The following is a 12,646-nucleotide window of genomic DNA, read 5'->3' as shown; positions in this document are numbered from 1 at the left end:
CTCTCTCTCTCTCTATGTCCCGCATGCTACCATCACCTAGCTTTGCCTTAGAAGGAAGGAATTCCATAGTGAATTCGAACGTCCGAGCAACATCCCCCTTGTTTCGGGGCAGTGTGAGGTGAGCTAGCGGAAGCAGACGAGGCACAAATCGCATAGCTTGGAAAGGATGCACATTAAGGGATTGCCTAGTCTATGTTGTTGTCTCTGGCGGCTCCATCACGGCCAGCCCACCCCCTCCCACCCACCCAAATCTAGATCAAATCGACCAAAAATACCAAAAACAGAGGGAAACAGAGGGGGATGCGGTGAGATCCAGCTCGACACGGAGGGGAACGGGACAGGGTTCCGGATTCACTCACCACAACCGCCGCTCAGCTCAGTAAAAGTAGTTGCGAGGGAGGCGGGTGCCGTAGGGTCGTACGTTGGTTTCTGTCTGAGACAGGGGAATGGGAGGAGCGGCCGCTGGTCGGGGTGGCCTAGATGGAGATTGCGCGGAGCATGCTGATCAACCACATGAGGTGCTGACACTGGGCGACCGGTTGTGGTGGGTGGACCTGGCCTAGGGTGCCTGCTCCATCGACCCCTTCAGCGACCGGCCGGAGGGTCGCTTCGGCGAGCTACCATGCTGCCTGCTTTTGATTCCCCGGTGCTGAGGCTGAGCAGGTACCGACACATGGCGGTCAGCGAGGGGAAGCTGCGCTACGTCCAAGTGTCCAATAGAGACGACAGGTTGAGCATGATCGTTTCGTTTTCGCTGGATGAGGAGACCTATAGCTGGGCGCTGGATCACGCAGCTGAAATTACAGATCGGTGCGACCGTTGCCTTGTTCAAATTGCTGCCATACATCCATTCAAAGTCAACCTTGTGTACCTCCAACATGGTGGTGCTATCATTTCCATGGACCTGGCTACGGGGAAGGAGATTTGGAGGAGTTCCCTTCCAAACGAAATTTTCTTAGAAAAATTGGTCCACAATAGTTCTCTTGTTCCTTGCGCGCTCCCAACATGGCTTGCCACGAGCCATATCCCTTCTGCAGGCACATATAAGCTTCATACACTTGAGACTGAATCATCCAATCCAAAGTGATGTTGGAGGGCTGAAGATAAAAGGTTCCATGTAGCTCAACCTACAAAGGAACTTTACCAAGTGTACTGCCCTATAATTGTTAGAGTACACATGGTTTAGTTTCTTAATCTACACAAATTGCATTGTATTGAAGTATCTGAAGGGATTGTCAATATCTTACACATTGCGGTTTAATAGTTGCGCACATTAATTTTCTGAATTATAAATTGGCCATTGTTAGCAGTGTTTTAACCTTTTTAGAATATTAAGAGGTGGAATTTGGCATTGCTAGAGAATCTGATGTATTTTATTGATTGCATTGGTTATGAGAATGTCTATCATGTAACAAAAATTGCTTTGCCGATCTAATTACTGTCGGCATACAAATATGCAATCGTCTTGTTACATGCCTAAATGTTGTTTTCCGATTCAAGTCTTGATGTAACGACGACACATATACTACTCTTGTTGCTCTTTGTCATTTTTATTTAAGTTCTTGTATCTATTAATTGAAGGAACCCTTTCAAGCAACAAGTCCTATTGCAAAAGGATGACTTTGGCAGACATGCTGGTTCATGTAGACAAATGCTAGACAAACTGACGGTGACAGCTAACTTATCTCCGGTACTCTCTTAACTTCTTAAGTAACTCTTTCTTGTTTTGTAATTCTTCTTGTTTGTTTGCTATGTTGTCATATCTTGTTCTTTTTTGTGGCATGATGCTGCATTTCTCCCACACTGCCCATAAAATGTGTTACTTGCACAAACAATAAAGTATTGGTCATATTCGAAGCGAAATGTCGAGCGGAAATTACGGAGGCCTCGCTGAGGCGACCCGAAGGCGACCGGAGATCGGATCTAGCTGTTGGGGAATGTAGTAATTTCAAAAAATTTCCTACGCACACGCAAGATCATGGTGATGCATATCAACGAGAGGGGAGAGTGTTGTCCATGTACCCTCATAGAACGAAAGCGGAAGCGTTAGCACAACGCGGTTAATGTAGTTGTATGTCTTCACGATCCGACCGATCAAGTACCGAACGTACGGCACCTCCGAGTTCAACACACGTTCAGCCCAATGACATCCCTCGAACTCCGATCCAGCCAAGTGTTGAGGGAGAGTTTCGTCAGCACGAAGGCGTGGTGACGATGATGATGTTCTACCGACGCAGGGCTTCGCCTAAGCACCGCTACAGTATTATCGAGGTGGACTATGGTGGAGGGGGGCATCGCACACGGCTAAAAGATCAAACTGATCAATTGTTGTGTCTCTAGGGTGCCCCCTGCCCCTGTATATAAAGGAGGAAGGGGGGTGCGGCCGGCCAGGAGAGAGGGCGCGCCAGGAGGAGTCCTACTCCTACTGGGAGTAGGACTCCCCCCTTTTCCTAGTTGGATTAGGAGTTGGGAGGGGGAAAGAGGAGGGAGAGAGGAAGGAAGGGGGACGCCGCCCCCCTATCCTTGTCCTATTCAGACTAGGGGGAGGGGCGTGCGGCCCAGCCCTGGCCGCCTCTCCTCTTCTCTGTAAAGGCCCATTAACCTCCCGGGGGGGTTCCGGTAACCTCCCAGTACTCCGGTAAAATCCCGATTTCACCCGGAACACTTCCGATATCCAAACATAGGCTTCCAATATATCAATCTTCACGTCTCGACCATTTCGAGACTCCTTGTCATGTCCGTGATCACATCCGGGACTCCACAACCTTCGGTACATCAAAACATATAAACTCATAATATAACTGTCATCGAAATGTTAAGCATGCGGACACTACGGGTTCGAGAACTATGTAGACATGGCCGAGACACATCTCCGGTCAATAACCAATAGCGGAACCTGGATGCTCATATTGATTCCCACATATTCTACGAAGATCTTTATCGGTCAGACCGCATAACAACATACGTTGTTCCCTTTGTCATCGATATGTTACTTGCCCGAGATTCGATCGTCGGTATCTCAATACCTAGTTTCAATCTCGTTACCGGCAAGTCTCTTTACTCATTTCGTAATACATCATCCTGTAACTAACTCATTAGTTGCAATGCTTGCAAGGCTTAAGTGATGTGCATTACCGAGAGGGCCCAGAGATACCTCTCCGACAATCGGAGTGACAAATCCTAATCTCGAAATACGCCAACCCAACAAGTACCTTCGGAGACACCTGTAGAGAAACTTTATAATCACCTAGTTATGTTGTGATGTTTGGTGGCACACAAAGTGTTCCTCTGGTAAACGGGAGTTGCATAATCTCATAGTCATAGGAACATGTATAAGTGATGAAGAAAGCAATAGCAACATACTAAACGATCGTGTGCTAAGATAACGGAATGGGTCAAGTCAATCACATCATTCTCCTAATGATGTGATCTCATTAATCAAATGACAACTCTTTGTCTATAGTTAGGAAACTTAACCATCTCTGATCAACGAGCTAGTCAAGTAGAGGCATAGTAGTGACATACTGTTTGTCTATGTATTCACATATGTATTATGTTTCCGGTTAATACAATTCTAGCATGAATAATAAACATTTATCATGATATAAGGAAATAAATAATAACTTTATTATTGCCTCTAGGGCATATTTCCTTCAGTCTCCCACTTGCACTAGAGTCAATAATCTAGATTACACAGTAATGATTCTAATACCCATGGAGCCTTGGTGCTGATCATGTTTTGCTCGTGGAAGAGGCTTAGTCAACTGGTCTGCAACATTTAGATCCGTCTGTATCTTGCAAATTTATATGTCTCCCACCTGGACTAAATCCCGGATGGAATTGAGGCGTCTCTTGATGTGCTTGGTTCTCTTGTGAAATCTGGACTCCTTCGCCAAGGCAATTGCACCAGTATTGTCACAAAAGATTTTCATTGGACCCGATGCACTAGGTATTGAAGGAAATATGCCCTAGAGGCAATAATAAAGTTATTATTTATTTCCTTATATCATGATAAATGTTTATTATTCATGCTAGAATTGTATTAACCGGAAACATAATACATGTGTGAATACATAGACAAACAGATTGTCACTAGTATGCCTCTACTTGACTAGCTCGTTGATCAAAGATGATTATGTTTCCTAACCATAGACATGAGTTGTCATTTGATTAACGGGGTCACATAATTAGGAGAATGATTTGATTGACATGACCCATTCCGTTAGCTTAGCACCCAATCGTTTAGTATGTTGCTATTGCTTTCTTCATAACTTATACATGTTCCTATGACTATGAGATTATGCAACTCCTGTTTACCGGAGGAACACTTTGTGTGCTACCAAACGTCACAACGTAACTGGGTGATTATAAAGGTGCTCTATAGGTGTCTCCGAAGGTACTTGTTGGGTTGGTGTATTTCGAGATTAGGATTTGTCACTCCGATTGTCGGAGAGGTATCTCTGGGCCCACTCGGTAATGCACATCACTATAAGCCTTACAAGCATTGCAACAAATGAGTTAGTTGCGGGATGATGTGTTACAGAACGAGTAAAGAGACTTGCCAGTAACGAGATTGAACTAGGTATTGAGATACCGACGATCGAATCTCGGGCAAGTAACATACTGATGACAAAGGGAACAACGTATGTTGTTATGCGGTTTGACCGATAAAGATCTTCGTAGAATATGTAGGAGCCAATATGAGCATCCAAGTTCCGCTATTGGTTATTGACCGGAGACGTGTCTCGGTCATGTCTACATAGTTCTCGAACCCGTAGGGTCCGCATGCTTAATGTTTGATGACAGTTATATTATGAGTTTATGTGTTTTGATGTATCGAAGGAGTTCGGAGTCCCGGATGACATCGGGGACATGACGAGGATTCTCGAAATGGTCAAGACGTAAAGATCGATATATTGGACGACTATATTCGGACATCGGAAAGGTTCTGAGTGATTCGGGTATTTTCGGGAGTACCGGGGAGTTACGGGAATTGTATTGGGCCTTAATGGGCCATACGGGAAAGGAGAGAAATGCCTCAAAGGGTGGCACCCCTCCCCATGGGTGGTCCAAATTAGACTAGGGAGGGGGGCGCCCCCTTCCTTCCTTCTCCTTCTCCCTTCCCTTTCCTTCCCTCCTACTCCTACTACTTGGAAGGGCTCCTAGTTCTACTAGGAAAGGGGGAATCCTACTCCCGGTGGGAGTAGGACTCCCCTAGGGCGCGCCATAGAGAGGGCCGGCCCTCCCCCTCCTCCACTCCTTTATATATGGGGGCAGGGGGCACCCCAAAGACACAACAATTGATCTCTTGATCTCTTAGCCATGTGCGGTGCCCCTCTCCACCATAATCCACCTCGATCATATCGTAGCGGTGCTTAGGCGAAGCCCTGCATCGGTAGAACATCATCATCGTCACCACGCCGTCGTGCTGACGAAACTCTCCCTCAACACTCGGCTAGATCGGAGTTCGAGGGACATCATCGAGTTGTACGTGTGCAGAACTTGGAGGTGCCGTGCGCTTGGTACTTGATCGGTTGGATCGTGAAGACGTACAACTACATCAACCGCGTTGTGCTAACGCTTCCGCTTTCGGTCTACGAGGGTACGTGGACAACACTCTCCCCTCTCGTTGCTATGCATCACCATGATCTTGTGTGTGCGTAGGAATTTTTTGAAATTACTACGTTCCCCAACAGTGGCATCCGAGCCAGGTTTTATGCGTTGATGTAATATGCACGAGTAGAACACAAGTGAGTTGTGGGCGATATAAGTCATACTGCTTACCAGCATGTCACACTTTGGTTCGGCGGTATTGTTGGATGAAGCGGCCCGGACCAACATTACGCGTACGCTTACGCGAGACTGGTTTTACCGCCGTGCTATGCACACAGGTGACTAGCGGGTGTCAGTTTCTCCAACTTTAGTTGAATCGAGTGTGGCTACGCTCGGTCCTTGAGAAGGTTAAAACATCACTAACTTGACAACTATCATTGTGGTTTTGATGCGTAGGTAAGAACGGTTCTTGCTCAGCCCGTAGCAGCCACGTAAAACTTGCAACAACAAAGTAGAGGATGTCTAACTTGTTTTTGCAGGGCATGTTGTGATGTGATATGGTCAAGACATGATGAGATATAAGTTGTTGTATAAGATGATCATGTTTTGTTGAAGTTATCGGCAACTGGCAGAAGCCTTATGGTTGTTTCTTTATTGCATAAGATGCAAGAGCCAAATAATTGCTTTACTTTATCACTATGCGATAGCAACAGTTGCAAGAGCAATAGTTGGTGAGATGACCATGTGACGACACATTGATATAGATCAAGATGATGGAGATCATGGTGTCATGCCAGTGACGATGGAAATCATGACAATGCTTTGGAGATGGAGATCAAAGGCACAAGATGATGATGGCCATATCATGTCACATATTTTGATTGCATGTGATGTTTATCTTTTATACATCTTATTTTGCTTAGTTCAGCGGTAGCATTATAAGATGATCTCTCACTAAATTTCAAGATAAAAGTGTTCTCCCTGAGTATGCACCGTTGCCAAAGTTCGTCGTGCCCAGACACCACGTGATGATCGGGTGTGATAATCTCTACGTCCATCTACAACGGGTGCAAGACAGTGTTGCACACACAGAATACTCAAGTTAAACTTGACGAGCCTAGGATATGCAGATATGGCCTCGGAACATTGAGACCGAAAGGTCGAGCATGAATCATATAGTAGATATGATCAACATAATGATGTTCACCATTGAAAGCTACTCCATTTCACGTGATGATCGGTTATGGTTTAGTTGATTTGGATCACGTGATCACTTAGATGATTAGAGGGATGTCTATCTAAGTGGGAGTTCTTAAATAATATGATTAATTGAACTTAAATTTATCATGAACTTAGTCATGGTAGTATTTTGCAAATTATGTTGTAGATCAATAGCTCGCGTTGTTGCTTCCCTGTGTTTATTTTGATATGTTCCTAGAGAAAATTGTGTTGAAAAATGTTAGTAGCAATGATGCGGATTGGATCCGTGATCTGAGGTTTATCCTCATTGCTGCACAGAAGAATTATGTCCTTGATGCACCGCTAGGTGACAGACCTATTGCAGGAGCAGATGCAGACGTTATGAACGTTTGGCTAGCTCAATATGATGACTACTTGATAGTTTAGTGCACCATGCTTAATGGCTTAGAATCGGGACTTCAAAGACGTTTTGAACGTCATGGAACATATGAGATGTTCCAGGAGTTGAAGTTAATATTTCAAGCAAATACCCGAGTTGAGAGATATGAAGTCTCCAACAAGTTCTATATCTAAAAGATGGAGGAGAATCGCTCAAGCAGTGAGCATGTACTCAGATTGTCTAGGTACTACAATCGCTTGAATCAAGTGGGAGTTAATCTTCCAGATAAAATAGTGATTGACAGAATTCTCTAGTCACCATCACCAAGTTAGTAGAACTTCATGATGAACTATAATATGCAAGGGATGACGGAAATGATTCCCAAGCTCTTCGTGATGCTGAAATCGACGAAGGTAGAAATCAAGAAAAGCATCAAGTGTTGATGGTAAACAAAACCACTAGTTTCAAGTAAAGGGACAAAGGGAAGAAAGGGGAACTTCAAGAAGAACGGCAAGCAAGTTGCTGCTCAAGTGAAAAACCCATGTCTGGACCTAAGCCTGAAACTGAGTGCTTCTACTGCAAAGGGACTGGTCACTGGAAGCGGAACTACCCCAAGTAATTGGCGGATAAGAAGGATGGCAAAGTGAACACAGGTATATTTGATATACGTGTTACTGATGTGTACTTTACTAATGTTTATAGCAACCCCTTAGTATTTGATACTAGTTCAGTTGCTAAGAATAGTAACTTGAAACGGGAGTTGCAGAATGAACAGAGACTAGTTAAGGGTGAAGTGACGATGTGTATTGGAAATGGTTCCAAGATTGATATGATCATCATCGCACACTCCCCATACTTTCGGGATTAGTGTTAAACCTAAAATAAATGTTATTTAGTATTTGCGTTGAGCATGAATATGATTGGATCATGTTTATTGCAATACGGTTAGTCATGTAAGTTAGAGAATAATTGTTGTTCTATTTACATGAATAAAACCTTCTATGGTCATACACCCAATGAAAATGGTTTGTTGGATCTCGATCGTGGTGATACACATTTTTATAATATTGAAGCCATAAGATGCAAAGTTAATAATGATAGTGCAACTTATTTATGGCACTGCCGTTTAGGTCATATTGGTGTAAAGCGCATGAAACTCCATATTGATGGGCTTTTGGAATCACTTGATTATGAATCAGTTGATGCTTGCGAACCATGTCTCATGGGCAAGATGACTAAGACTCCATTCTCCGGAACAATGGAGCGAGCAAAAGATTTGTTGGAAATCATACATACTGATGTATGTGGTCCGATGAATATTGAGGCTCGCGGCAGGTATCATTATTTTCTGATCTTCACAGATGATTTGAGCAGATATGAGTATATCTACTTCATGAAACACAAGTCTGAAACATTTGAAAAGGTCAAAGAATTTCAGAGTGAAGTGGAGAATCATCGTAACAAAAATAAAAGTTTCTACGATATGATCGCAGAAGTAAAATATTTGAGTTACGAGTTTGGCCTTTAGTTAAAACAATGTGAAATAGTTTCACTACTCACGCCACCTGGAACACCACAGTGTAATGGTGTGTCCGAACGTCGTAACCGTACTTTATTAGATATGGTGCGATCTATGATGTCTCTTACCGATTTACCACTATCATTTTGGGTTTATGCATTAGAGATAGCTACATTCACGTTAAATAGGGCACCATCTAAATCCGTTGAGAGGACACCATATGAACTATGGTTTGGCAAGAAACCTAAGATGTCATTTCTTAAAGTTTGAGGTTGCAATGCTTATGTGAAAAAGTTTCAACCTGATAAGCTCAAACCCAAATCGGAGAAGTGCGTCTTCATAGGATACCCAAAAGAAAATGTTGGGTACACCTTCTATCACAGATCCGAAGGCAAGTTATTCATTGCTGAGAATGGATCCTTTCTAGAGAAGGAGTTTCTCTCGAAAGATGTGAGTGGGAGGAAAGTAGAACTTGATGAGGTAACTGTACCTTCTCCCTTATTGGAAAGTAGTTCATCACAGAAATCTGTTCCTGTGACTACTACACCAATTAGTGAGGAAGCTAATGATGATGATCATGTAACTTCAAATCAAGTTACTACCGAACCTCGTAGGTAAACCAGAGTGAGATACGCACCAGAGTGGTACGGTAATCCTGTTATGGAGGTCATGTTACTTGACCATGACGATCCTACGAACTATGAGGAAGCGATGATGAGCCCAGATTCCGCGAAATGGCTTGAGGCCATGAAATCTGAGATGAGATCCATGTATGAGAACAAAGTATGGACTTTGATTGACTTGCCCATTGATCGGCAAGCCATTGAGATTAAATGGACCTTCAAGAGGAAGACGGACGCTGATAGTAGTGTTACTATCTACAAAGCTAGAATTGTCGCAAAAAGGTTTTTGACAAGTTCAAGGTGTTGACTACGATGAGAGTTTCTCACTCGTATCTATGCTTAAGTCTATCTGAATCATGTTAGCACTTGCCGCATTTTATGAAATCTGGCAAATGGATAAACAAAACGACATTCCTTAATGGATTTATTAAAGAAGAGTTGTATATGATGCAAGCAGAAGGTTTTGTCAATCCTAAAGGTACTAACAAAATATGCAAGCTCCAGCGATCCATATATGGACTGGTGCAAGCATCTCGGAGTTGGATATATGCTTTGATAAGTTGATCAAAGCATATAGTTTTATACAGACTTGCGGTGAAGCCTGTATTTACAAGAAAGTGAGTGGGAGCACTACAACATTTCTGATAAGTATATGTGAATGACATATTGTTGACCGGAGATAATGTAGAATTATTCTTCAAAGCATAAAGGAATGTTTGAAAGGAGTTTTTCAAAGAAAGACCTCGGTGAAGCTGCTTACATATTGAGCATCAAGATCTATAGAGATAGATCAAGACGCTTGATAAGTTTTTCAATGAGTACATACCTTGACAAGTTTTGGAAGTAGTTCAAAAATGGAATAGTCAAAGAAGGAGTTCTTGCCTATGTTACAAGGTGTGAAGTTGAGTAAGACTCAAAACCCGACCACGCCAGAAGATAGAGAGAGAATGAAAGTCATTCCCTATGCCTCAACCATAGGTTCTATAAAGTATGACATGTTGTGTACCAGACCTATTGTATACCCTGCCCTGAGTTTGGCAAGGGAGTACAATAGTGATCTAGGAGTAGATCACTGGACATTGGTCAAAATTATCCTTAGTGGAATAAGGATACGTTTCTCGGTTATGGAGGTGACAAAAGGTTCGTCGTAAAGGGTTACGTCGATGCAAGTTTTGACCCTGATCCAGATGATTCAAAGTCTCAATCTGGATACATATTGAAAGTGGGAGAAATTAGCTAGAGTAGCTCCGTGCAGAGCATTGTTGACATAGAAATTTGCGAAATACTTACGGATCTGAATGTGTCAGACCCGTTGACTAAACTTCTTTCACAAGCAAAACATGATCACACCTTAGTACTCTTTGGGTGTTAATCACATAGCAATGTGAACTAGATTACTGACTCTAGTAAACCCTTTGGGTGTTGGTCACATGTCAATGTGAACTATGGGTGTTAATCACATGGTGATGTGAACTATTGATGTTAAATCACATGACGATGTGAACTAGATTATTGACTCTAGTGCAAGTGGGAGACTGAAGGAAATATGCCCTAGAGGCAATAATAAAGTTATTATTTATTTCCTTATATCATGATAAATGTTTATTATTCATGCTAGAATTGTATTAACCGGAAACATAATATAACTGTCATCGAACAACCTTCGGTACATCAAAACATATAAACTCATAATATAACTGTCATCGAAACGTTAAGCGTGCGGACCCTATGGGTTCGAGAACTATGTAGACATGACCGAGACACCTCTTCGGTCAATAACCAATAGCGGAAGCTGGATACTCATATTGGTTCCCACATATTCTACGAAGATCTTTATCGGTCAGACCGCATAACAACATACGTTGTTCCCTTTGTCATCGGTATGTTACTTGCCCGAGATTCGATCGTCCGTATCTCAATACCTAGTTTCAATCTCGTTACCGGCAAGTCTCTTTACTCGTTTCGTAATACATCATCCCGCAACTAACTCATTAGTTGCAATGCTTGCAAGGCTTAAGTGATGTGCATTACCGAGAGGGCCCAGAGATACCTCTCTGACAATCAGAGTGACAAATCCTAATCTCGAAATACGCCAACCCAACAAGTACCTTCGGAGACACCTGTAGAGCACCTTTATAATCACCTAGTTACGTTGTGACGTTTGGTGGCACACAAAGTGTTCCTCCGGTAAATGGGAGTTGCATAATCTCATAGTCATAGGAACATGTATAAGTCATGAAGAAAGCAATAGCAACATACTAAGCGATCGTGTGCAAAGCTAACGGAATGGGTCAAGTCAATCACATCATTCTCCTAATGATGTGATCTCATTAATCAAATGACAACTCTTTGTCTATGGTTAGGAAACTTAACCATCTCTGATCAACGAGCTAGTCAAGTTGAGGCATACTAGTGACATACTGTTTGTCTATGCATTCACACATGTATTATGTTTCCGGCTAATACAAATCTAGTATGAATAATAAACATTTATCATGATATAAGGAAATAAATAATAACTTTATTACTGCCTCTAGGGAATATTTCCCTGGGACCGAAGGATTCATGGAACAAAACAAGGAAAGCGATACAAAAATACGCAATGAAGCGGAAGGAGAGCATGGCTGATCGGGCAAAATCACAAGAATTGGGGGCAAATCGAAGCATGACAAAGATTCGGGACAAGATGAGAGAGATGAGAGAGGATCTGATCAACTGCTCAAAGGAAAGATATCGCTTGGGCAAGGAAAGAGGGGCCATCGGGGCCCAATTAGCTGATCCGCCTCATGATCGAGGGGGATCACGTCCAAGTAAGGGCGACAGGATCGGTGGGATTAAGGAACAGAATCACTACGCCCCGGAAACATATGTCTACTACACAACCTTCTTCTTGTAGACGTTGTTGGGCCTCCAAGTGCAGAGGTTTGTAGGACAGTAGCAAATTTCCCTCAAGTGGATGACCTAAGGTTTATCAATCCGTAGGAGGCGTAGGATGAAGATGTTCTCTCTCAAGCAACCCTGCAACCAAATAACAAAGAGTCTCTTGTGTCCCCAACACACCCAATACAATGGTAAATTGTATAGGTGCACTAGTTCGGCGAAGAGATGGTGATACAAGTGGTATATGGATGGTAGATAAAGGTTTTTGTAATCTGAAAATATAAAAACAGCAAGGTAACTAATGATAAAAGTGAGCGTAAACGGTATTGCAATGCGTTGAAACAAGGCCTAGGGTTCATACTTTCACTAGTGCAAGTCCTCTCAACAATAATAACATAATTGGATCATATAACTATCCCTCAACATGCAACAAAGAGTCACTCCAAAGTCACTAATAGCGGAGAACAAATGAAGAGATTATGGTAGGGTACG

The 12,646-nt window shown here is 42.8% G+C and overlaps 1 pseudogene; it reads left to right on the top strand.

Moving 5' to 3' along the window:
- The first annotated feature begins 23 nt into the window (after positions 1-23).
- On the top strand, positions 24-1,658 carry LOC119273231 (annotated as a pseudogene).
- Positions 1,659-12,646: the final 10,988 nt, after the last annotated feature.

Source organism: Triticum dicoccoides, chromosome 3A (genome assembly GCF_002162155.2).
Source record: "Triticum dicoccoides isolate Atlit2015 ecotype Zavitan chromosome 3A, WEW_v2.0, whole genome shotgun sequence".
NCBI classification, from domain to species: Eukaryota; Viridiplantae; Streptophyta; class Magnoliopsida; order Poales; family Poaceae; genus Triticum; species Triticum dicoccoides.
Note: the sequence above shows the minus strand (reverse complement) of the source record. Positions and strands in the feature narration are given on the sequence as shown.